At 56.6% G+C, this 23,759-nt stretch overlaps 1 pseudogene; it reads right to left on the bottom strand.

Moving 5' to 3' along the window:
• Positions 1-15,642: 15,642 nt before the first annotated feature.
• Positions 15,643-15,742, bottom strand: LOC116881724 (annotated as a pseudogene).
• Between the last annotated feature and the right edge of the window lie 8,017 nt (positions 15,743-23,759).

Here is a 23,759-nt window from a genome sequence, read left to right on the forward strand (position 1 = left end):
TCTAACATATATCTTGGGGGTTAGAGATAAAGTTTCCAAAGGAATTTTTATATGTTAAGGAAGACTCACAGGACGCTGGAGCTCAGGAGAATGTCAAGCTAAGATTGCCTGTTGTGCTTAGCGAAGGATTAACATTGAGGCAGCTGAGTTCCTGGAGGAAGGTCACTCTGCCTGTCCCAAGGACTTGTCAGTGGGCTGTAGGTTGTAGGAATTTAATTTTTTTTCTTTTGCCTTTGTTGTCCGCGTCACCTGGCAGGCAGCGAGTGGGAGGGCAGGGACACTCGCATTTGGGACAGTTGGGAGAAAGGTGTCCTTTCTTGTGCAGCAGTGCCTCGTTCCCCTGTAGTTGACCTGTAAAAACTCCAGGAGCCTTCTTAGCAACTGGTCAGGGCATGAAGCAAAAATGCCGGTGGCGATGGTGTGTACCCCACAGAGAGAGAGACCCACGGCTCTCAGGCCTCTTTTCCCACTCCGGGGTTTATTTTGGCTCTGGGCAGCAGACCCTCCTGGGGATAGAGGAACCTTGTGGACCTGGCAGGCAGGAGGCATGGGAAAGCCACAGGGTTAGTGATGAGATAGTGCAGAACAAACTAACCAAAGTACTCAGTGTAGGCTGGGTCGGGCATGGTGGATTTCAGGGCTATTTCAGGGCCACCAAGGGCAGTGTGCGGAGCCAAACACACCCAGGTTCCCAGCTCCTGGCAGACGTCGGTTTCCTGAGAATTATTCCACAACGTGATCCCACAGCTTTAGCTACGTGGCCCTCGTTAGGTCCCCTGCCTTCCCCCGACAACCACAAGGAGCAGCTCTTAGGCTGGGGAATTGGCCCGTGATAACGAGGCTTCCTGAAGACCAGGAGAGGTTTCCATTTGGCTGCGTTTCACCATCTGTGGGAGGCTGTGGGTTCTCTGCTGCAGAGTCGCTTCTGGGTGACCAGGGGTGTGAGGTCAGGAAAAGGAGCCACGAGCCTGATTCTAACCAGCACAGCTGTTTGGGAACTCCGACGCCTCGCACCCAGCGTGGGCTTCAGCTTTCTGGGTGAGACCCGAAGCACAGAAGACGTTCCTGTTGGAACTGCTCACGCGCAAGAAACCGTCAAGGATTCAGCTTTCCTTGTCCTGTGGCCTGACCCCCTACGCGGCCTGACACAGGGCTTCCTCCTGGCTGGCTTCAGTTGGTCCCCTCAAGGCAGGGGACATCTTTGAATCCTCAGTGCCTAGCACTGAATGTCACACAGAGAAGCTTCCAGATACGTTGGGTGAGTGATGGGGAGGAACGGAGAAGTCACCTTTCAGAGGAGTGGAGCCAGGAGGATGGGACGGGTGAAGAACTTGTGCTTCTCTGACTTCTGGTGCTCCCTGAGACTCTCCCGGATTCGCCTTTTGCTTCTTTCCTAGACTTTTACTTAAGGTGCCAAAGAGAGAGGGGATTGGTCAGAGAGGCGGCAGAGTTCTCTTCTCAAGGGCCAAAAGCCAAACCGATGGCTGCGGGCAGCGGTGGGGGCAGCAGCCCGTCGTGAGCCTCCCACCGAGTCCTGGCTCGCTCTGGGGACCCCGGCTCCGGACCGCTCCCGCCTGGCCTGTGTGCTCTAGAGGGCTGCTGGGGGCCGGTGAGCCGTTCATTCCTCACGCTGCGCCTGTCACTTCCCAGGACGTGGATCAGACACGCACGCAGAGACACACCGTGCACACTCCCATGCGCAGACCTGGTCCACCAACAAGAGAGCGACACCCCATGCCAGGCCTGTCCCTGGCCTCTGGAGCACCCCGCTTCAGCAGGACCACGGGTGCCCGGGGGACAGGACAGGTGGCGAGGTTTGCTGAGATGCTCAAGCATTTCAGGGCGAACCTGGAGTCCTCATTCAGACAACCGATGGCCCCTTTGCTGTTAGACCCCTGGCTCTGCGCTGACCGGGGTCATGGGCAAGGGTATCTGTGCGGAGAGATGAGGAGACAGAAGTCAGGCCCTCCATGCAAAGCGGGGTACATCCTATTGTCCAGCATGGTGAGTGCCACGGACCCAAGACTCACTGTTATCCAGACAGTCACCAGGGGCACAGAGGACAGCCTGGCCCTGCTGCCTCCCCGGACAGCAGTGGAGGGGGTCAGGGCACGGGACAAGTTGGACTGGGTTTCTTCTCCTGGGCCTTGATTTTGTCCTCTTTAGAAAGGACCTGGCAGCTTTGCTACGGTCCCTTCTCTAACCTGTCCACAGGCAAATTACCAAGTTGAGCTGCTGCCCAGAAGGAAAATGAGACTTGGACGTGACTTGGGGTCCAGGCCCGCCAGCTGCATCCGTGAGAAATGTCAACCCCGTGAGAACCTTCCGGTGCTCTCTTGCCCTCCTGCTCAGCCATGCATTCCTGAGCAGCCGCCGGAGGCCCAGCCTTTGCCTGACGGTTGCTGCCCATGTACCAGGCACGGGCCCAGGCCTGCCCAGCGGCCCCCACAACTCTGAGGACCCCAGAGACTTGTGATGGTTGTGACTGTTGAACTTGGGTTTGCAAGTGCGTGGTAAGGTGTGAATTGTGTGTTGACGGTGGGGAGGCGAGCCGCACGCCCCATCTGCGTCTGCGTGCACCATCCTGATGGTGCCCCGCTGACCAGCTGCTCGGCAGTGAGCCCCAAAGATGCTGTTGGGGGGAGTCCCAAGTGGGCAGGTATTGCAAGGTCGGGCTGGGGTCACTCACCCATCACCCCCAGGAGAGAGGGGGCCCCAGTCCTGCATCCAGCCCCCGAGGCAGAAGATCCTGGGCTTGACACTCACTGGACCCCGATCTCTCCTCTGGGCTCTCACGCTCACCTAAGAGAAGGACTCAGTGATTCTACGTCCTCGGGGTGTCCAGACTCGGCAAACTTGGAGGTAGCGAGCCGAATCACTTACTGTCCAAATCAGGCCCTTTCTGTAGTGACGGGGGTCCACGGTGATGACGCCGGGCATGGAGGGACCCCAGACCTCGCGCAGGGACTGGAGACCCGCACTGGTCTTTCCGGGCCTCAGTTTCCCCCTGTGGCCAGATGGTGTTATTCTGACGTGACCTGTTTCTGCCTCTAGTTCCTCAATACACGCCAGCGACTGCACAGGACGTCTGTCTCGTTTCTGGGGAGGGGGCGCGGGTGCTTCCCGCATCCTAGAAGAGCTCCTGGGAGGGCGGGCCTTCCAGTGGAGCTTACCTTCCAAGGAGCTGAGCCGCGAGGCCAGTCCATCCGCATGGCCGCTCCTGGGCCCTGAGACCCGTCGGGGTCTTCGTGGCGAAATAGAAGAAGCTACTTCCCGTCTCCATCTCCGCTTCCTCCTGCAGAAGAGCGACTTCTTACGCTCGCAGCCCCATAAATCTCCCACAGAACCGCTGGCTCCCACGCTGCGTTGCCAAACTAAACAGCGCTCAACGCAAACAAATTGGACAAAAGTGCAAATGGTCTAAGACCAAGACAGACCCTCCTCGGTTCCACTTTTGCGGGCACTGGGGTTCATTTAGCCAAGCCCCTACGCCCGTCTTCCCAGCGTGCACCCCCCACCCATTTTGCCTTCGTGAGAGGCGTCACCGTGTGCTTCGAGGCTGGGCGCCCTGCTGGCCCCTCGGTCTCTCTAACTCCATCAGGCCGTTGCTCCTTTTAGGTGTCCTGCACCCTCCCTCCTTCCTCTGCCTTCGGCCCCATCCCCGCGGGCTGCTGCTGGCCTGCCCAGCTCCGCCAGACCGAACACCTCGTCCATCACGCCGTCCCCTTCTGCTCAGGAACCTGCGGCCTCCGGGTGTGGGGCAAGTCGGGATGTTGGATGCGCCTTTTGGGGAGGCTCCAGGATATCTGGGTGGGGAACGCCAGTGGCAGTCTGGTGGGAAGGGAGGGGTAAGGACATGTCTTGGAGCTTCTTTCTGCAGCAAGCACCGTGGGTCTCCTTCTTCAGGATAACGATGCCTACGGATAGGAAAGGTTCCAAAAGATGGCTTTAGCAGAGTGCGTCAGGGTTCAGTGAAGAAAATCTACATCCGGTGGCACGGGGCACTTGTTGGCCACAGCACAGGATCACCCAGGTGTGGGGGAGCTTCTTTCTGGACGCTCTTGGTCTCATCCGCTCCGCAGTGCATGGATCCGTTACTCTCCAAGCCCCATCTCTTCCAAGGGGAAGCTTGTCCTCGGGCTGGTTCCCCCATGGTGGTGGCACGGGCTTCCTTCTTCACCTCTCAGAGGAGGGAGAGGGGCCGCTTCTCCCGAAGGAGGATGCAGCCCTGCATTCCTCTCTGAACACACGCGCTGAGTTTTTGCGTCCACCCTGAGCTTCTGTGGCAAGAGAGAAGTGTGACCTGCTGTGACTTGCTGGCCGTGTGCCTGGGCATATGTCCTCCTGGGCTCGGGGCCGTGTTAGTCTGATGCAAACCGCAGACGTGGGCACCGCATGGAGGACGAGCCAGGTCAAGGGGTAGCTTGCGTGAGGGCAGTTGGTGGGGATTAGGTGTGAGCGTGGGGACACTAGAGTCCTCCCGCCTGCCTGGCCCCCAAATGCTGGGCTTCTGGGCATGACAGTGCTGGTTCAAGACAGAGGGTGACGTTTGAGAAATGGGGTCGGGTGGGGGGGGCTTCTCTCAGAAAGAACCACTTAGTCTTTGGAGAGGGGGATGATGGTTCTGGAAGGATCTCCTCTTGGAGTTCGGCTTGAGTACAAGCCAGGTTCCCGAGAGCACGTCAGGTCTATGGGAAGAAAAGGAGGGAGATATAGGATGCGGGTTCTCTTGTGCACCTGTCCCAGGACAGCCTGCCTAGTGATGTCCACTCGGCAGGACTGGAGTCATTACCCCACCCTGCACACACCTCCCCCTCTTTCTTGGCACTATGGCAGTTTAAAATCAGCTTTTTGCACGACACTTGAGACCTGGTTCAAGGTGACCACAGAGTCAGTGAAAACCTCCAGCAAATCTCGGTTTCCCCAGGCAAGAAGCCTGGAGGGAGAGGGTCCTCGTTACCAGCCTTCACCTTGAGGAACAAAGTGGTAACGTGTTTTCCTCAGAACTGGGTATCCATGCTTTCTGTTTCTTTTCTGGCAGAAAGTCCGGAAAGGCCCCTGCCCACCCAGTTCGTGCTGACATGTGACCTCCCCATTCTTTGCTTCCTGTAGGCAGGAAACAGCGGGCGGCACGTTGCTTTACTCCACATCCAGACGCACGACATTTCCTCCGCTGGAAAACACATTAATCCGTGTAGCAATGGGATGGTGCGTGGACTCTGAGGGATGCTGTGTTCTGTGGGTCTTGGGAGTGGCTGTTTTCAGGGGCTCCTGCGCACCCTCACAGCCACCACCCTGGGGATCACACGGTAGCCCCTGGGAGGCACTGGGTTTGGTGGCCCTCAGGTCTCAGAGCAGGTGGATCCCTTGAGCCAGTGGCTGTAGGACCCGAGAGGACTGGCTCTTGGACACCAGAGGACACCGTTGCCGAGGGTGGCCGAAAGCCGAAACAGGATAACCCAGGGCGAGTTGAATCAGATGCTGGCGACCCAGGGGGGACTCTCGAGGTCGCCGGATTCCCTCCTGTGAGCTGATGCAGAAGGATACTGAGGCCTGGGGAGGGGGACAGGACTTAACCTCAAGTTAAGCACTAGACAGTGATGGATTTAGACCCATTGCCTCCTGATGTCCACTCCTGGGCTTGTTGTTACAAATACATCACGTGCAGAGACACACGTAATGTTTTAAAGAATTCATTGCTCCAACACTGGGCGCGGCTGACTCTTTGGGGACCTAAAGGCAGACATTAAGGCAGCCCAGGGAGCGTTATCACGTCACTGTCCCTGGCCTTCCCCTCGCAGCAGGACAGGTGCTCAGCTGACACAGATGCCTTCAGGGGGCTCACTGGCTTGGGAGTGGCTCCCCAGTCTGTGTCTTGGGGTCGGGGGGAGTCTTCCCTTAAGATGCTTTGAGAAAGTCTGACAGATGTGAGAGAGCTGAAGGAAGACTTTAACGTGAGCCGGTGAGGTATTCCCAGAGGCATCCTGTGTCCTCCGCACTTTCTTCGGTGACGCTGTGGGCACAGAAGGAGGTGAGAAAGAGCGAGGGGGTCTTTATAGGGTCTCCCTGACAAGATCCGCTCTCGCTCGTCCGCACGGTTGTTGCCTGTGACAGCGGGAGGGCCAACTTCCCATCGTCCTTGCTCCCTGTGCCTCCGAGAGCCCGTGGGCGTCTTTCACAGCAGGTGATGCTTTCGGGGGGAGAGAGATGTTATGCCATAGGTTTTACGAGGAACGGGACTCCTGCGGGCTGACCTTGTTCTGGGAATTGACGCGGTCTGTTCACCCGAGTTTGCGGCGTCCGGCTGCCTGAGGCCAGTTGCTGGGATCCCACACGGGTTGGCAGTCGCCCTCAGGCCTCCGCAGATACCTCCCCTTCCGGGTCTTCCTCAGAAAAATCTCATGAAAGAAGATCCTCGAAGACAAGGATCTGAGCCTCATTCTGAGGCCGGCAGGGAGGGTCTTGGCCAGCAGCGCGTACCAGGTCTGTGCACCCCCATGAGGGGCTTGAACTCACGACCCTGAGATCAAGAGCAGACGCTTCGCTGACGAAGCCACCCAGGCGCCCCCAAAAGGGAGATTTTTACCTTTCACCATAGTCAACGCAGAAAGAAATAAGGAACGGAGAGCGAGGTCGGGGTCCACTTCCCTTTGGAGGCGTGAGCGCAGGGCACGCGGACAGGTGACCGGCGACGGCAAGCCCTGCTGTGACTTGCTGGCCGTGTACCTGGGCGTATGTCCTCCTGGGGCCATGCTGGTCCCCCGTCCTGTGCGAAACACCTCTGTGCACGCAGATGCTTCCGGGAGCGCCTTCGGGCTTCAGCAATCCCACAGACGGCGGAACCTGCATGTCAGGAGCCTCGACATGTGAAATGCCTCCCGGTGTTCCCATTGTCCGACCCCGGGCAGCGTCCTAACGTTCCCCACCCCTTTCCGCTCCCCCAACCGGAGCTGAAGCAGAGTCACGGCTTGCTGAACACTCTCGGTAATGAACGTGACAGTTAATGACCCAGTTCGAGGCTCTGTCCCACTCTTGTGGACCTCCTTCGAGGATTTGGCTCTTTGTATTAGTTTGCTAGGCTTCTAGAACAAAATCCCACACACTGGTTGGGGAGGGGGTGCTTCAGCAAAATGATTGCCTCACAGTCCTGCCTCAGACCCGAAGTCTGAGATCCAGGGGTGGGTGGGCTCCTCCCGAGGCTGCTCACGCCCCTCCCCTGCCTCTGGGGGCTAAGGAGCTGTCCCTGGCGTTCCATGACCTGTAGAGACATCACCCCGATCTCTGCCTTCATTGTCACACGGTGTTCCTCCTGTGAGTACCGGGTCCAAATTCCCCCTTTTTATAAGGATATTAGCTCGTTGGGTTAGGACCACCTGCCTGCAGTGTGACCTCCTCTTAACGGATTACACCAGCAAAGACACTATATTTTTAAAAAAGATTTTATTTATTTCTTCGACAGAGATCACAAGTAGGCAGAGAGGCAGGCAGAGAGAGAGGAGGAAGCAGGCTCCCCACGGAGCAGAGAGCCCGATGTGCGGAGCGATCCCAGGACTTGGATCATGACCTGAGCCGAAGGCAGAGGCTTTAACCCACTGAGCCCCCCAGGCGCCCTGATGGTTGCAGTTCCAGTGCGAAGACCTTCTGCTCTAGAATCCCCCCTGCTCAGGGAACATCAGTCTTCTGTTCTCTTCAGGCCTTCAACAGATTGTGAGACCCTCAAATGAATGTGTCACCCTGATTAGTTAATGTTAGCAAGGGCCATTCGATAGCGTTGGCACATCAAAGAATCTTTTTGACATCAGGACCCAAACACAGAGATTTGCTCAAAGCCAGATCGGAGTCGACAGCTTGGCTCTGTCTTTTCCACCAAGCTTCAGCGCCTTTTTTGGGAATTCCAGCTCATCATCATTATGATGTATTGTAAATGTTAGCCTGCCAGACCCCCACATTCCAAGCCCCTGGGGAGGATGCTGGTGCCGGGGCCTCCTGGGTTACCTGCCATTCCGGGCTGAGTCGTTCACGACAGCAGCTCTGCAGAAAGGAGCTCAGCAAGACATAGAACGTTTTCTGTCTTTCGGGACACTTGAAGGGTTTATGTCGTAGCTCCAGAGCTAAGAGTGCCTGGAAGGGGGATGGACATCTCTGAGCACCTCATGCGTCAACCCCGAGATGTCCGGCCTGTGTTGGGGATGAGGGAACACATGAAGAGTTGAGTACTGACGTATGAACCCCTTTCTTTCAGGGGCCAGAGAAATGAAGGTCAAGCCCAATGAGATCCTTGGGGGAACACAGAAACCAGGAAGCCAAAGCAAAGGTCAAATCCGCAAAGTGCCAGCTGCCCAGCTGAAGTTAGGGAGACGTTCCCGGGTATGCTGGGTGAAGATGGATGGGATCTGGAGCGAGGGCAGATTAGGAGCCGAGGAGGGCTTCAGATGGTCCTGGGATGGCTCTGAAGAGCCCAGGCCTGGCTTCTTGGGTGGGTGGTGCAAGGTCAGGCTTGGGCAAGGACCTGGGCCGAGGACCTGGCCCAGGAGGAGCTTTAGCTGTGGAGGGCACAGTTCTGTTCCCCTAGAATTTCTGAAGAGTATGGGGAGCTCTGCCCATACCAGCTTGCTCACGCAATGCCTGGCATCCCAGCACTCACTCACGAATGAGCTGAATTACCAAGTCTTCCAGCCAAGGGAGAGAAGGGTGCAGTGCTGACACAGCCTGCTTCTTGTGGGAGGAGAAAACAGGGGCATGAGAACAATATTCGTGGGGTTCATCTTGCCCAGACAACACATGCAGCAAAGAGAATCATTTCCAGTGGCCCCAGGGCTCTTGTGAGAAGGGTCTTAGGCCCAGTGCCCTTCTCACCCCAAACTCTTTTCCTGGTGCCTCAGGTCTCTCCAGACTTCAGTGGGTCCTTTCTTTCTTTCCAGCTTTCTCTCTCCCTCTTTTTTCTGGTTCTTTTGGGATTGGGCACTTCATAACATTCCTCTGTGGCTCACCCGCCATCTTGGGAATTTCTCCTTTGGGTCTGCTGGCGCCGAGGGACTAGGAAAGCCCAGTCCAGGTTGTTTTTCTGCATGCCATCACGATTGCTGGAGAGGAAAAACAGGCCCCTCCCCCTGCTTCCATGTTCCCTGAACTCTCATTGTCCCCCCACGCCCCCGCCACCTTCCCACTTGCCTCAGGCTACAAGATGATAAGATTTTTAAAAAATGGAAAGAGAAAAACTAAAATTAGGCTTATGTGACCAACGATTCTGCTCTGAGCAATGGAAAAATAAACCATACCCACATTTATGTTTTTCCCAGGATCTGAAGAACAACCTTGGCTATTTGGGTAGCTGGTTATTCCTGGTACATTTCAGAAATAACTCCTGTTTATTTATTATTGGGTATTTATAACAGTGTTTCAGAGCAGGTTTCCAATAGTCCCTGAAGAAGTGTGGGCTCCAGCACTGGCTGGGGTGGGGTGCGGTAGGGAGGGATGCCGGTCCCTGCGAGGAACCACGACATGACCCTCTCAGCAGCACTTCTGCCAGCAGAGGCCACAGCTGGGGACGGCTGGGGGGGCTACCTGAGCTTTGTTTCTCTTCTGAGGCTTCCCAGAAAGGACGTCAGAGCACAAATCGGATTTACTCGGAACATTTGACGGAGTACGGACACAACACACACACACACACACACACCCCGCACTCTGGGCTCAGGCAGAGACTAGAGGTGACGTTTCTGGAGGAACAAAAGGATGGTGGATTCCTGAACAGTCAGCCACAGACCTGAGCCTCCAGGAATGCTGACAGCTCCCAGGCACTGACATCATCCCCACTCCCGGCTCTGGGAGGAACCCTCTGACCCCCAGGTCTTAGGGCAATTATTTTTAGCCAGAAAACCCATCCTGTGGCATTCCCGTGCTGCACTCAAGGGAGCCAGAATTTCCAGAGAGGGCCCTTTTGAATTTATGGAGCCCCCATCTCTTCTTCTGCCTGCGATGTCAGAGATTGTTAAGGTTGGAACGTTGGAGTCCATTAGTCTGCTGCCTTCATTTGGTAGATGAGCCTGGAGAGGCTGAATGTCTTGTTCAAGGTCAAAGAGCCGGTTGCAAATCTGCCCTCCTGTCTCTTCCACCTCACCCCTCCTCCTGCTCTTTGTCTGTTACAGCAGTTCCCAAACCATTTGTTCTTCTGACCCGTGAACTCTCAGAAGTTACTGAGGGTCCCCAAGACCTTGTTTACATGTGTCGTGTCTATCGATATGGCCCCTGTTAAAAATTAAAGCTGAGAAATTGTAAAAATATGATCCATTCATTCCTTAAAAATACATTTTAATAAACCCATTGCATGCTAACATAAAATATTTTATGACTAATAGCTGTGTTCTCCAAAACAAAAGAATTTAGCCAAAAGAGTGGCATTATTCGACATTTTGCAAATGGTTTTAATGTGTGGCTTAACAGAACAGTGGGACTGTTGTATCTGCTTCCACATTCGATCAGTTGCAGTATTACCTGTCACGCTGCCTCTGGAAAACCCCACTTTTTTCCATGAGATTGAAAAAAGCAACTTCATGTCTTTGGATTATTATGAAAATGTCTTGGACACCCACAGGGGTCCCTGTACCACACTTTGAGAACCAGTGATCTATACCATCTCTGTACTTGCCTCATCCTTAACACAGCTGCTTTCCCGCGGCTCATTATTCAAAGAACACGCAGTGAAGAACTCACAGGTGTTAAGCTGGGAATTTAAAGACAAAGTCCTCACATGTGATCTCGGTCCAAAAACTCAGTCACAAAAGAAACAGAATCAACTTTGTCTTTCTTAACGACATATTGTCTGATTTCGTTCCCACCTCCTGCCAGGCTGCTGGGAAACAATCTCAGCCCTTCCTGGGCTTTGCCCATCCGAAATCTGTGGAATCTTCCTGGGGTCTTGTTTAGTGCAAAAGCCTTGGGTGGGAGTACTGTGGCCCTTGGCGCTCACCGTCCTGTCCAATGACTATTTCAGCCCCAGGCTTCCGTGTCAGGAGAGAGGTAGAGGGAGTCTTGGCTGTTTCCATCTGTCTCCCTCAGAAGAGGCTAGAATGTGGGGGCACTGTTCCCCCATCCCCTCCCACCCCAGAAATCACAGATCTTCTCCCGCCCTCTTACGCTCTCCCCCTGCTTCCTCCCTTACAGGCCAGCGGAGTCCTTGGCCAAAGGGAAATCGTCCCTGCACGTTTCTTCAAGACTTTCTCCACTTCTCCCAACAAAAGGCAGAACAATGTGCAGGTTATTTCTGATTCCTCTCCCTGCTTGGGCCTCTCCTTGGGATTAAATAAGTTAATAATAAACATGCCTGTCACACACTAAGAACCCTATAAGTGTTGCTATTAATATTCTTTGAAAATTCTTCTAGCTTCATTGGGATATAATTGACATGTGACGTTGTGTAAGTTTAAGGTATACAACCTCGTGATTTGATACACGTATGTGACTATTAATGGTCTTGCTACTTTTGTTCAGAGCTAAGGAGGCACAAAGTTTGAATAGGGAAAGGGGAAAATGCAGGAAGGGAAACCATCCGGAGTTCACATGTGCACCTGTCCCATGACAATGACACACGGTCCCCCTCTTCTCTAGCTGCCTCTCGATGCCAAGTGGAAGGCTGAGAAGCGCCCCCAGGCCCCCTTTCCTCCTTAGCCACTCTTTTCTCTTGGGTCAGAGCACATTTTTACTCACAGAGAAGTGTGCTCCTCCACGCCCAGGTGGTGGGGAGTCATTACCATGGAATGTGAGCATCAGCGGGGGCTTTGGAAGGTTCCGCAGAGTACCTGGGTCCCCCAACACAGCCCTGCTGAGCCCCCTTCAGAGATGGGCAAATCCGCAGAGAACCCTCCCCCCATTTCTCTTTAGGACCTCTTTCCTCCAGGCAACCACCTGCCAGGACTTTTCAGGGGTATTAGCTGTGAGCTCAGTGTGTCGTGGAAAGCATCCCCTAGCAGTCTGCTGGGAGCCGCGGGCCAGTTCAGGCCATACTGCGGGCAGGAGGACCACGGACAGCAGGTCCGTTTTGTAGACGGTCAGTAATGAGTCATGGACTGACAGGTGCGAGCGGGCAGCGCGCTTCTATGTGCGGACGGACAGCGTCCTCTGTGGGCTGCGGGGGGAACGGCCACCCGCCCGCCTAGTGGGGCTGGAGTTCACGATGCTTCTGTCTTCTCCCAGAGTCTTCTCCCAGACTCATTCCAGTCCTCATTCCGGCTGCCCATCCTGATGGGGCGCCTAAGGCTTGGTCACGACTAGTGGTGTGTGTGTGTGTGTGTGTGTGTGAGTGAGAGAGAGAGAGAGAGAGATATGTGTGTCCACAGTCACACTATGGGGGGAGCCTTCTGTCTCTCCTCCAGGCTGTCAGCTGCAACCCCTCCACCAGGCCTTGGAGGTGAGTCTGCAAGAATGTGGTTGGTGGACCCTGGAGCCCTTTTTTAAGTGGAAAATGCCCTTTCCATTTTTCTCAGGGTGTGAGGTTCCTGGCTGGGTGCGTGGCAAGCCCAGCGAGAGCAGCTGCTGACGTCCCCTGGGATGCGGGGCGGTGGGGTCAGGTCCTAATGGCGCCCTGCGGGCCGGACACCCTGCTCACGGGCTGCTGGGCGGCCTTAGCCTCGTGTTCCTCGAACAGAAACCGGAGAGGAGCAGGATCCATTCCAGGCACCCCCCCCTCCAGGTAGGAGCAGAGAAATGGGATTGGGGCTGAGCCCCGCGGCCCCAGGCTTCCCGCACACGCGACATGACCTGTGGGGGCCAGTCCAGGAGCCCACGAGATCCCAGCCCAGGAAGAGCCGGGCTGTCTGGTTCTGAGCAGATGCGCGAGAGGCGAATCACAAGTGAGTCGAGCGCTTGCCAAGGAGGAAGTGACCCCCCAGCCTGTCCTTCCTCGCGGGGCCTCCTTTGGTCCCTCGCGGGAGACAAAAGAGTGCGAGAAGACAGCCGGCAAGCTCCTGGGGGCACACTTCCCTTTATTCTGGGACTGGGTGGGACTGTCATGGCCAGCGAGCCTCCTGGCGGTGTTGGGGAGGGGGCGCCGGCCTCCCCCCACCCAGAGGCAGGCCCACATGGTGACGTGGGCCAGGTCCCCGCCCGCAGGGGTCTTCCGTTCCCCGCACTTCTGTGCGGCTGGGCTCCTGCTGTGCGGGGTTACGGTTGATCATCTTACTTCTGCATCACATAAAGGTGCTTCAAGTCCCAGAGAGTCAGGGACGGAGGGACCTTCAGCTCATCTACACCCATAATCCGACAGCAGAGAAACCGGAGATGCCATGTCTGGGACGTGCCCAAGGTCATGGAGCAAATTCACGGAAGCACCTCTCTGGTGGGTCCACCCACACCACTACTTCTGGGGTGTTTCATGGTCTCCACGAGGCTCATTAATCCAACTACACCTTTCCTACGCTGTGAGGAATAATAACCATTAACAGCATTATGCTGCTTCTGGGATGTGGGTCTCTGAGCCCGTGCATGAGGGCAGCTGCAGCTTCTGAGGCGGGGAGCGGCTGGGGGGGCTTGGCCGTTCAAGCCCTGCGGGGTGGTTTGTCTCCGGAGCCCAGACTCCAGATTTCTCCCTCCTCTCTTCTCAGGGAAGGCAGGACTCCCACTCCGTACAATCTGGGGACGGTCCCACCACCACGGGACCGTCATCGTTTCATTTCACACCCCCATCAGGGAACACAAGGGGCTGTAACTGATGTGGTTCAGAGACCCGCGTCCGAGCAATAAAAATGAGTCCTTCATGACGGTCTGCAAGAGTGTGGCGGGCCCGGCGTCTGGCTTTAATGGGAGCGGGAAATCGCAAGCAGATGACTGCAGCGTTCCCGGGCTAGAGGCTCGGGCCCTCCCACTAAAACCGCTCCTGACGGCGGCCTGTCCTCCCCACATGTGCTCCCCAGACGTGGGTTATTTGCAGGACGCCCGGATCGAGGCAATGCTAAATGCATAGGAGCGGGGGGCTGCGTGTGTGACGGCTGAGGTCATGGTTATTCATTTCAAGCTGCAGAGACATTTGGTTTAAAAAACCCCAGCGACTCCACTGGGATTGGCTTTCAGAGAAGAAAAACAGCCCCAGAGTTCTTTTCCTGTCCAAAGCTGGTGGGATTGGCGCTTACATCACTGGCCCCTACTTAACCCTTTGGGGGTAGGAGAAGGTCCCGGCTCCTCTAACTTGCTCCAGGCAATTTTGCCTCTTGGAGAAAATGCTGTGAGTCACTGTGATTTACCATGAACTTGCTGAGAATGTGTCTGATGGTCTGATGCCTCTGGTCTCAAACCGAAGACACAAAAACTGCTAAGACATTATATGAGGCTCAGAGACCAACATCTCAGGGATTTGCAAGAGGCCTTTGGACAAGTCCATTTCTGGACCCAGGCCTCTCATCAGTGGCACAAACGTGGCTGGGGCACAGGTAACGGAGTGTTTCTCAGTCCCTCTCCAACTCACGTTATGCAAGGCCAGGAGCACACTCGGTCACCTGCTGTACATCTGTGTTTAATCTGTGTGCTGCTTCTCCCAGGACAGGCATTTTCTGGAGGTCAGGGGCCACATCTGGGTACACACGGCCATTCTTCTATGTCTTCCTGCCCCTCTGGGTTCACTACTCTTGAACCGAACAGGTTCAACGAGAGGTTGGTAGGGATGCCTCCCCTTCCACGCGGCGTCACAGACACGCAGCAGGGAAAGACAAGGGGAGATGGGTGGGAACATCGGTGATGGTGCGGGGGCGAGGAAATGGGAGATGAGGGGGGAAGTTGCCTTTACTTTGTGCAAAGGTGTCTAGGTTCAAGGTAAATCCAAGCGACAGTGTGACAAGTGACCGTCCTCCCTCCCAAAGGGTGGCTCTTCCCAGGCCTCCGGTGCACAGAAAGACGCCTCACTGCCACTGGGCAGTTGAGCAAGACTGTGCTCTCGCAGAGAAAAAAGGCTGGAAGGACCACGTGTTGCCGCAGGTGACAAGATACATGATTTGCATTTTCTTCCGCTTGCTCGTTTGTCGTTTCTAAATTTTCAACCACAGATATGGATGAATTATCTCGGGAATGAGGAAAAGATGTTAATCCCATTTAATGGGTCATTTAGGAACGATAGAGCCCGGGGTACAGCGGCGGGGGGGCAGGGTGGTTCTCAGGATGGGTTTCCTAGGGCCCCCAGGGAGAGAACCGTACCCATGCTTCCTCCCGTGGGGATCTGGGCGGTTCTACACACTCCTCTTCCCAAACCCAGATGCCTACCTCCCGGCTTATGGCTTTGATATCAGCACGTCATGCAGAATGACAGGACTGCGCCCGTGTGACACTCAGACTGCCGCGAGCCCAGGCCTGGGGGGTGTTCTCCCTCCTTGTGTCTCACTCCTGCGGGGCTCTCTGCCTGCCTCGCCGGAGGTCAGCTCGTGTCGTCAGCTTGCCTCTCCAAATCCTACAGCAAGACATTCGAAAGGGGCGATTCCGACCTTTTCCTCTTGAGTTCTTTCCTCTTTCTCTCATTCCCCCAGCAGCTTTATGGAGATAAAATTGTCGTATAATGTGGTATGCATTTAAGGTGTACAAAACACAGTTATATATATATGTATCTCTGTGTAAAGATTGCAAAAAGATGTCCATATTGCAAAATGACTAAGATGAGTTAGCACATCCAAAAATATGGAAAGCTTCTCAAGTTTGTGTGTCCTCCTCACACAGGGGCCAGGCTAATCACGTCTGGATTGTTCCCATTCTAGCACTTAAGTTATTTCTCACGGCCTAGCTCGGTGTGTGTAACGAAAAGCATCTAGAGGTAAGCGCAAAACGCACTCGCTTTGGAGCAGCCCTGAGAGGACGCTCCCGAATGCTGAGTCTATCAGACAAGGACTCAGAGATATTCCCGAGGCAGTTTGGCAACGCTAGGAAGAGGAAGAGCTCCGAACATCAGGGGTGTGACCCTGTGAGAGGCGAGATATGCTGGGAAAGGCCACGGACGCCTCGTTTGTCACAGGTCACCTGTTTGCGTTTGCCTCCCGGGTGGCCCAGGAGCAGCTGTTGCCCTCAGGGCCTGGAGGGGCTCCTGGAACAGACCTCAGTCCCTAGAGATCCACTTACACAGCCAAGAGAACGGGAGGTCCATCCAGCGGGAACCAGGCCCTGGACAAGCACAGCTTCAGGGGCGGGTCAGCCAAAGCTCCCAGTCGTGGGGCATCGGTGTTTGGACGCTGTGGGTCCTGCACCCAAAGGCTCCGGCCTGAGTCTCGGCCACATTCCAGAGGATTTGTCTGCCACGGTGTATGCTGGCCCTGGCCCCAGGGGCTGGAGCCAGCCTCCCAGCTCCGCCGCTGGCCCAGCTCAAGGCTCATTCATCTCCCGCAGCTGTCAGCCCAGAGGACAGCAGGTGAAAGCAGGCTGGCTCATTGTTCCCAGGAAGGCTTTAGCTATGCCTGCCACCCCCTCCCAGGCCGCACAGACCTCCAGCTTGCCGAGTTTCATGCTGGGAGTCCCGCTCTCCCAACCACTGTGACCCGGAAAGGCCTTGGTCCAGACCCAGCCCTTGAGAGTTCCCCATGTCTGGGCCTTGGGGCCTCTCGGGTAGCACATGACGTGCAGGGACAGGTGCCGCTTGCCTCTAGGGAGCTCGGCCGGGGGCCCTGGTGGCTGCCGGTCAGAGAGCACATTCCAGGCCCCGTGCCACCCCCCTTCAAGCAGGCCGCTGGGGGGCGATAACTGTGTCATGTCTAATGGCTTAGATGGTACTTTATACATCCGTGTCAAGCCTTGAGAAACAAAGGCAGAAGGCTAGCATCCTGCTGATGGCCTCAGAACTGTGAGATGAGTGTTTCAAGGCTTCCGGAGTGAGGCTTGCCAGCTATGGCAGGAGGAGAAAGCCCGACCAGCAGGGGACCCTGAGGCATAGGGGTGGGGGTGGGCGGTCGGGTCTCACTCCCTGCAGAGGGCAGCCTGGCCACCGCCCCCCTTCCTTGGCTCTCCTGCCTTCAACCTTCCCCCCTTTGTCACCCATTGCTCTCCTCCCCTGTGCAAGGGTGGTGGGGTGGGCAGTGAGCAGGAGAAACAGATCGCGGGAGGGGGGAGGCTGGGAAGAGACTGTGGAGGAGGGAGGCCGTTTGGGCGGGGGCTGGACGGCCAGATCCGGAGAAGAATGTGTGAAATCGAGGAAGTGAGGGCGGCGCAGGCATGGCGTCCCATCAAACCTAGAGTAGCGTTCGTGCCTCCTTGCAAACAGGCCTGGCGCCGGCAGCTTCGGGAGCGAGTAGGCCCCTTTCTGGGGAGGGGGTGCAGCCAGGGCTCCCCAAAGTCAGGAATGGGAGGGGCCCGCGGAGGGCGGATCCTGGGGCCGGGGCCGGCCACTGGTTGAAAGAGAAGGCTTTCTTCTTCCATCCCCGAGGGTTTTCTCCTGAGGGTTTTCTCCTTTTCTCCGTGGCCTCTGCTGTCCAGATGGCAATCCCCGGGCCCAGTCGTCTGCCCAGAAAGAGGGCAGCGAGACAGGGCGATTCACCCCCAAACTGCGTGCCCGCTGTGTCTGAAGTCCCAGCAGCAGCCCTGCTCCTCACAGAGCTGCTTAAAAAGATGCCATTTAATTAGGCAGCTCAAGTCGTCTGCGAGGGCAGCTCCTTAGCGACCCTGGATTAGGCTTTCCCGTCTGGAAACTGGAGTCATCCTCTGCTCTCCTCTCTCCTCCCCTGCCCACTGGAGTCCGCTGACTCTGCAGTCTCCCTCTGCCTTTTGCTGACCCAGCTCCCCGCCCCCCCCACAGCTGTCCTCCTCCTCATCTCCTTGCCCCCCACCCCGGTGTCTTTGGGGTCACAAGGAAGTGCAGGGAGCCCAATAAATTGGCTTCAAAGTAGCTTCGCTAAGCCCCCGGGGACACACCATTTCTCTGCCACGTGGTCCCAGCTGTGCCCACGGGGAGGCTCGGAGCGCAGGCCTATTGATAGGTGGCTCCCAGTGCATGCCAGCCTCTCTCTGGGGCACTCTCCAGGGTCCCCAGGTCCCCAGGTCCTCCCTCCCAGACCCACAGCTGCTGAGCAGCCTTTGGTTTTCTTAAGGAAAAGTGGCTCCGGCCCGGGGCATCCTGGAATCTAGCAGAGGAGATACTGGGGAAGACACGGCGAAGGGCTCCTGGAGAAAGGTTTTGGGGGGCTAGGTTTTGGGGGCTCTCCTTGCAGTGGACAAGGAGGATAAGTGGATCTGGGGACCACAGGGTCCTGGCTGTGAGGCCTGCCTTTGGCTCTGTGCAAGAAGGGTTCTAGGGCACAGGGACGAGGTGAAGCAGGGGGACGCCCCGGCCCCACGTGTAAGTGCTCGCTCTGAACCATGAGCAATTCCCCCCAGCTTCCCTCTCCCCTTCGGGGCACCCTCATGCCCCCAGCAGGGTCCTAGATGGAAAGTGCCAGAATGAGAGGCTGCACAGCGCTGTCCCCACGTCACGTCCCCACACCCAAGTATTGTCTTCTGAAAAATGGGCGCAGGAAAACCCTTAAAACCCTGCACTACCTACGTGTGCAGGCTTGCTGTGAGTACCCACGTTGGAGGGCACTCACCGGAGCCCATGAGATGCCAGCAGCTGCCCAAAATGCACCCAGCGCCAGGGCGCAGCCGTGCAAGCTGCTGGGACTGTCACCAGGAGCCGGCTCTCGTCCTGCCCGGCTCAGCATCTCCAGCGAGGAGGCTCACCTGGGGGGAGAGAGGGTGGCCAGGGCTGCAGGCACTGGCTGAGACCTCCAGCTCGGAGCCCTGGAAGGAAGGCCTCCGGTGCCAGGGCCAAGCTTCCTCCAAGAACAATGAGAAAGGAGATGCTGTTTTGGCTGACGGGGAAGCTGGTGGGGCGGGGTGGCTGCGGGTCTCGGGGAGGTCAGGCAGAGCACAGGGAAGGCCTCCCTGTGGAGCAGGCAGCACCGTGCCCAGCCCTTTCCCGGACTCCTGGGCCAGCTGCAGGAGCTGGTTTCTCCTGCTCCCCAGGGCCAGGGAGTGGAGGTCTGTGATGCCGGGTGGTCGTAGCTGCTAGTGTTCGTGGCTACCAACACCCTCCAAGCCTCTTGTTGATTGCCTTCAGTGCCCACTGTAAGATGTTTTTGTGAAGATGCTAACTGTACTTTCTAGATTCCAGGCTACCTACGGAAAACGCAGACCTGCATGGCAGAATGAAAGGCAGCACGGTGGGCTGAGGCCAGGGACCCTGGAGCCTCCCACCCCGGTGTGAATCCCCACATGGCGACTTACGGGCGATATACCTTGGGCGTGTTCCTAACCTGCTCCGTGCCTCAGTTTCCCCTCTGAAAATGGGAGTGAAGGTAATTATGGCATCACTTCACACAGCTGCTGCGGGGATGCAGTGAGTCACTGTGTGCAGCGCCCTCAGGACCGCATCTGGCCTTGCACGGCCCCAGCATCTGTAAAACAAATAACACAGAAGGGAAATAACGCGGCCGCACAGAGGGGTGGCCTTTAAGGTGAGGTGTGGCCGTTTTCCAGCACGGGTTTTGTTCTCAAGCCTAGTTTCAGGGGCTCCGACTCCGTTCTGGTTTGTGGGCGCGGCGCCCCCAGGAACAGTGGCCAGCGTTCTGGCAAAGCATGGTGCGACTCACTTCTCTGACACGTCGGGGTGGACGGCAAGGGCTCCAGGGGCTCCGGGAATCAGTGCCGCTGTGTGGACTGAGAGAGGCCTCGGAGCACAGTGGCGTCTGAGGGAGCGTGTGGGGCTGATTCAGACAAATGGAGGGATGGGGTGACAACAGGACAAGCGGACCTTTCCATAATGTTCCGTCTCCGTTGGTCGGGCCTTCCCAGTCCTCCTGAGACTCGGGAACCCAGATAAAGACAGTGACTTCCCCACTGCTCCAGCCCAGACTGGGTGTGGAGTTGGGGTGGAAAACGTGCTTTCCTGGCACCCATGAGACCTCAGAACAGTGGGTCCCTGTGACCCACACACAGGGGGCAGCCCTCTCGTTAGTGGGTCCCACCAAGGGCCGTAATGTGGGCTGCGAGGGAGTCATTGGTCCCTCTAACTGACAGAGCCCTGTGGGTGCGGACCTTACCCCTAAGGGGCACAGCCCGACGATGTCAGGGTGGCTGGGACTTTGGAGGTTGAGCTGTCCCAGCGTATCGAGGCTGGCCAGGCATTCAGAGCCCAGGGTCTTCCAAACAAGAATGACACCTGAAGCTTCGAAACGCACAGAGGTGAGCCGTGGATCCTAGTGAAAACCACGGACGAACGTTTGTTTACCGTGCGCTGGTGCTCAACCCTAGGAGCGTTATCTCCATCCCATAGACAAGACAACGGGACACACAGAGGGGGTAAGTAACTGGTTCAAGGACACACAGCTTACAAACATGAGAGCTGCATTCAAACCCAGCCATTTTGGCTCCAGAATTCTTGCTCTTAACCACAACATTCAAGAGGCCCAGAGTCACGCCATGACATTCCTACGAACTAAATACAGCACTGCAGCCCGGATTCCTGGATTCCGAACGCATCAGCCACCAACTTTGAAGACCTGTACGCACAACCTCCAGGCGTCCCAGCCCTGGGCCAGTGCAGGGGAGCAGGTGATAAGCCGGTGCATACTGGGGGGCTTCCCGCCCCCTTTCTAAGACCCCTGGGGTTCCTATTGGCTCCCATGGGGTTTGTGGGTGATCAGAACCCTCTAGACAATTTCCCTGCAGCTGATCCTCCCCTAGAGTGATTTCTCAGAATTATGGGTTTGGGCCCATTCCTCTCATCTAATAACATCTCTGTTATGAGTAACTCCCCAGTCATCTGAAGCTCGCTTTGCCCGCGGCTCTGCGTCATCTGTGGGTCTGATCAGCCTGTGTTCACTCAGGCCACTGATAAAACAGTGAAAGAACTGGACGGGGCACAGACACGTTCTTCGCTTACTGTCATTTAATCGACTACAGATGGGTCCCTGGCGACTCGGGAAAGCTCCTCACTCCCCGCACCCCTGTGGCAGCTCGCCCAGCGTCCAGGCTTCTGCCGCCCTGTTTACCTTTCCTCGGGATCCTGTGCCCTCCCCTGCTGTGGGGGTGGGGTGTGTCCTTGGGGACAGGTTCTGAAACCCCAGCGGCGGGTCAGCATTCCCTCTATTGTCTTGAAAGCCACCGGAGCAGAACAAACCTGCCTGGGATTTGCATTAAGCTTGGTGCTTCGGGAAGGAGGCCCGGGGCCAGCGGGAGCGGTCGTCAAGGCAACCGGTGGGGCAGAAAAGAAGAGAAGAAAAGAGCCCGGTACCTCAGCCTCTGGGGGTCAAGGAGTTGAGGGGAGGGCCAAGGGTTGGGCCCAGGTCCAGTGTTCTCAAGCAATTGTTCCAAACGTCAACGGCGGATCCCCTCCTCCCCTCCCCTGCTGGCTCTGGCCACTGGCTGACAGGTGCCCCTGAGGGACCGCCTCCCTGGTCAGGGGTCTACCCGCCCAGCCCTCCTGACGGCCCAGGCCTGAGTCAGAGCCTGCTCCCCTCCTGAATTCCTTTCTCGAGACTCTGACAGCGCCCATCCTTTCCCAGGTATGAGAACGACAGCACCCAAAGACTGAAACGTCAAATAAAAATCAGACAAAAACAAGGCCTGGGAGGGATGGGTGCTGGCCACACCGGCCCACGCTGCAGCCTTAGCCGGCACCTCGAGCTCCAGAGGGCCTATCCCAGCAACATCCGGCCCAGGTCATCGACGCACCAGACACCAATGGGACGACCCCCATGATGGTTTTCTCCCTGGGGAATCAAGGTGGCTTTTTCCTTCGAAGACTTCCAGAGACTGGCCTAGCCCCGTCCTCTGCTCCCCGTCCTTCCCAGCCACACCCGGGAGCCAGCCTTCAGTCCGCGTGCCCGGCCCCCAGCCAGTCCCACTTCTGGAAGAGGAAAACCCTGCGGATTCTAGGTTCTCGTGGAATTCTCCGTCCGAGCATGGGCTCAGACCTTTCCTCCCCTCTTCAGACCATCCCCGCTCACCCCCCCCCCCCCCCCCCCCCCCCCCCCCCCGCCCCCCTGTCTTTGGTCAGCTCTGCCTTTTCCAAAATGTCCCCATCAGAAGGCTCACTCAGAGGCGTGTGTTTAGAATTCAGATTCCTGAACCTCACGTGAGACCTGCAGAATCAAAACCTCTGGGAAGGTTAAATAAATAGATAAAATCTGAAAAAAGAAAGAAAGAAAAAGGGTGCCTGGGTGGCTTGGTCTGTCCAGCATCTGGCTCTGGATTTCGCCTCAGGTTGTGATCTCAGGGTCCTGAGATCAAGCCCCGCATGGGGCTCTGCGCTCAGTATGGAGTCTGCTTGTCGCTCTCCCTTTGCCCCTCTCCCCCCTCCCGCACCCCCCAGCTCACCCCCTACTCCCATGCACGTGCGTGCGCGCGGGCTCTCTTACCCCCACAAACAAACAAACAAACAAAATCTTACCCATAACCTCCCCCCCAACCCAAAAACCCAGCTTGGGGACAGTTGCCTGGGAATCCGCCTCAGACAAATGCTCCCGGTGATGCTCACGTGTGGGCAAGCCTGGGGAACCTACGCCAAGTCGTGTTTCTCTTCTCAGGTGCAGCCCCTTATCTCTGTCTCTGGGCCGCAGGGGCACCCTCTCAGGGGCAAGGTGGGACTGATCTGCTGAGTTGGGCGGGTCTGACCCACCCTGTCCCCGCCGGGGAGGCCCTGCGGGAGGTTGTGCCGGTGAGCCTGGCCTGGCCGGGGGCCCACCGTCGGCTTCCTGCTGGCCCCGTTGCTCCGTCTGCCCCCTTCGCACTGTGGTCATTCCCGAGGCCATCTGGGTGCTGCTGGGCCCCTGTGCTGTGGTATTGCATTGGGGCCCATGGGCTGGCAGCAGCTTGAGCCCCATAAGAAATGGGTGGGAGCCCAGCCATGCTGACCAGGGATCTCACGGCTCCTGGATCCAGGAGCTGGACAGGAGGTGAGACCCCTATGGCCCAAGCTGCCACCACCATGGGCATCTGCCTTGCCAACACGGACATTCTGTCTTGCTGCTGCCCTGTGCCGGCACCGGGTACTATAGGGCGGCAGCTCAGTAGCTCCGCGTGGCAATCCTGGCTGCCGCTGCTCACTACTGGGATCTCAGAGCACTCGGTTTCCTTACCCGTAGGACATGATAGCAATGAACTTTACAGGGTTACTGTGAACATGACGCGTGTAGAAGGGGCAGCAGAGTGCTTTGCAGACGGAGCACTCAACACAGAATGGCTCCCTTTCTGTTTCTCTTTTCTCTTTCTGTTCGGATATCATCAGGTTGATCAAACCTCTCTCATTTCTCCTTCTTTCTGGCCCTATTCTTTTATTTTAAAGATTTTTATTTATTTATTTGACAGAGAGAGACACAGTGAGAGAGGGAACATAAGCAGGGGGACTGGGAGAGGGAGAAGCAGGCTTCGCGCTGAGCAGGGAGCCCGATGTGGGACTTGATCCCAGGACCATGGGATCATGACCTGAGCCGAAGGCAGACTTGTAATGCCTGAGCCACCCAGATGCCCTGTATTTTTTTTTTTTTAAGATATATCTATTTGACAGAGAAAGAGAGAGATCACGAGTAGGCAGAGCAGCAGGCAGAGATAGAGGGGGAAGCAGGCTCCCTGGTGAGCAGAGAGCCTGATGCAGGGCTCGATCCCAGGACATAGAGATCATGACCTGAGCTGAAGGCAGAGGCTTAACCCACTGAGTCACCCAGGTGCCCCTCTTTCTGGTCCCACTAAAGCATTTCTGAAAAAGGTCAACATATAAAAAACAATTATATTTCTGTAGGTTAGCATCAAACAATTGGGACATGATATTTATT

This window comes from Lontra canadensis, unplaced genomic scaffold (genome assembly GCF_010015895.1).
Source record: "Lontra canadensis isolate GAN:19392208 unplaced genomic scaffold, GSC_riverotter_1.0 scaffold76, whole genome shotgun sequence".
Lineage (NCBI taxonomy): Eukaryota > Metazoa > Chordata > Mammalia > Carnivora > Mustelidae > Lontra > Lontra canadensis.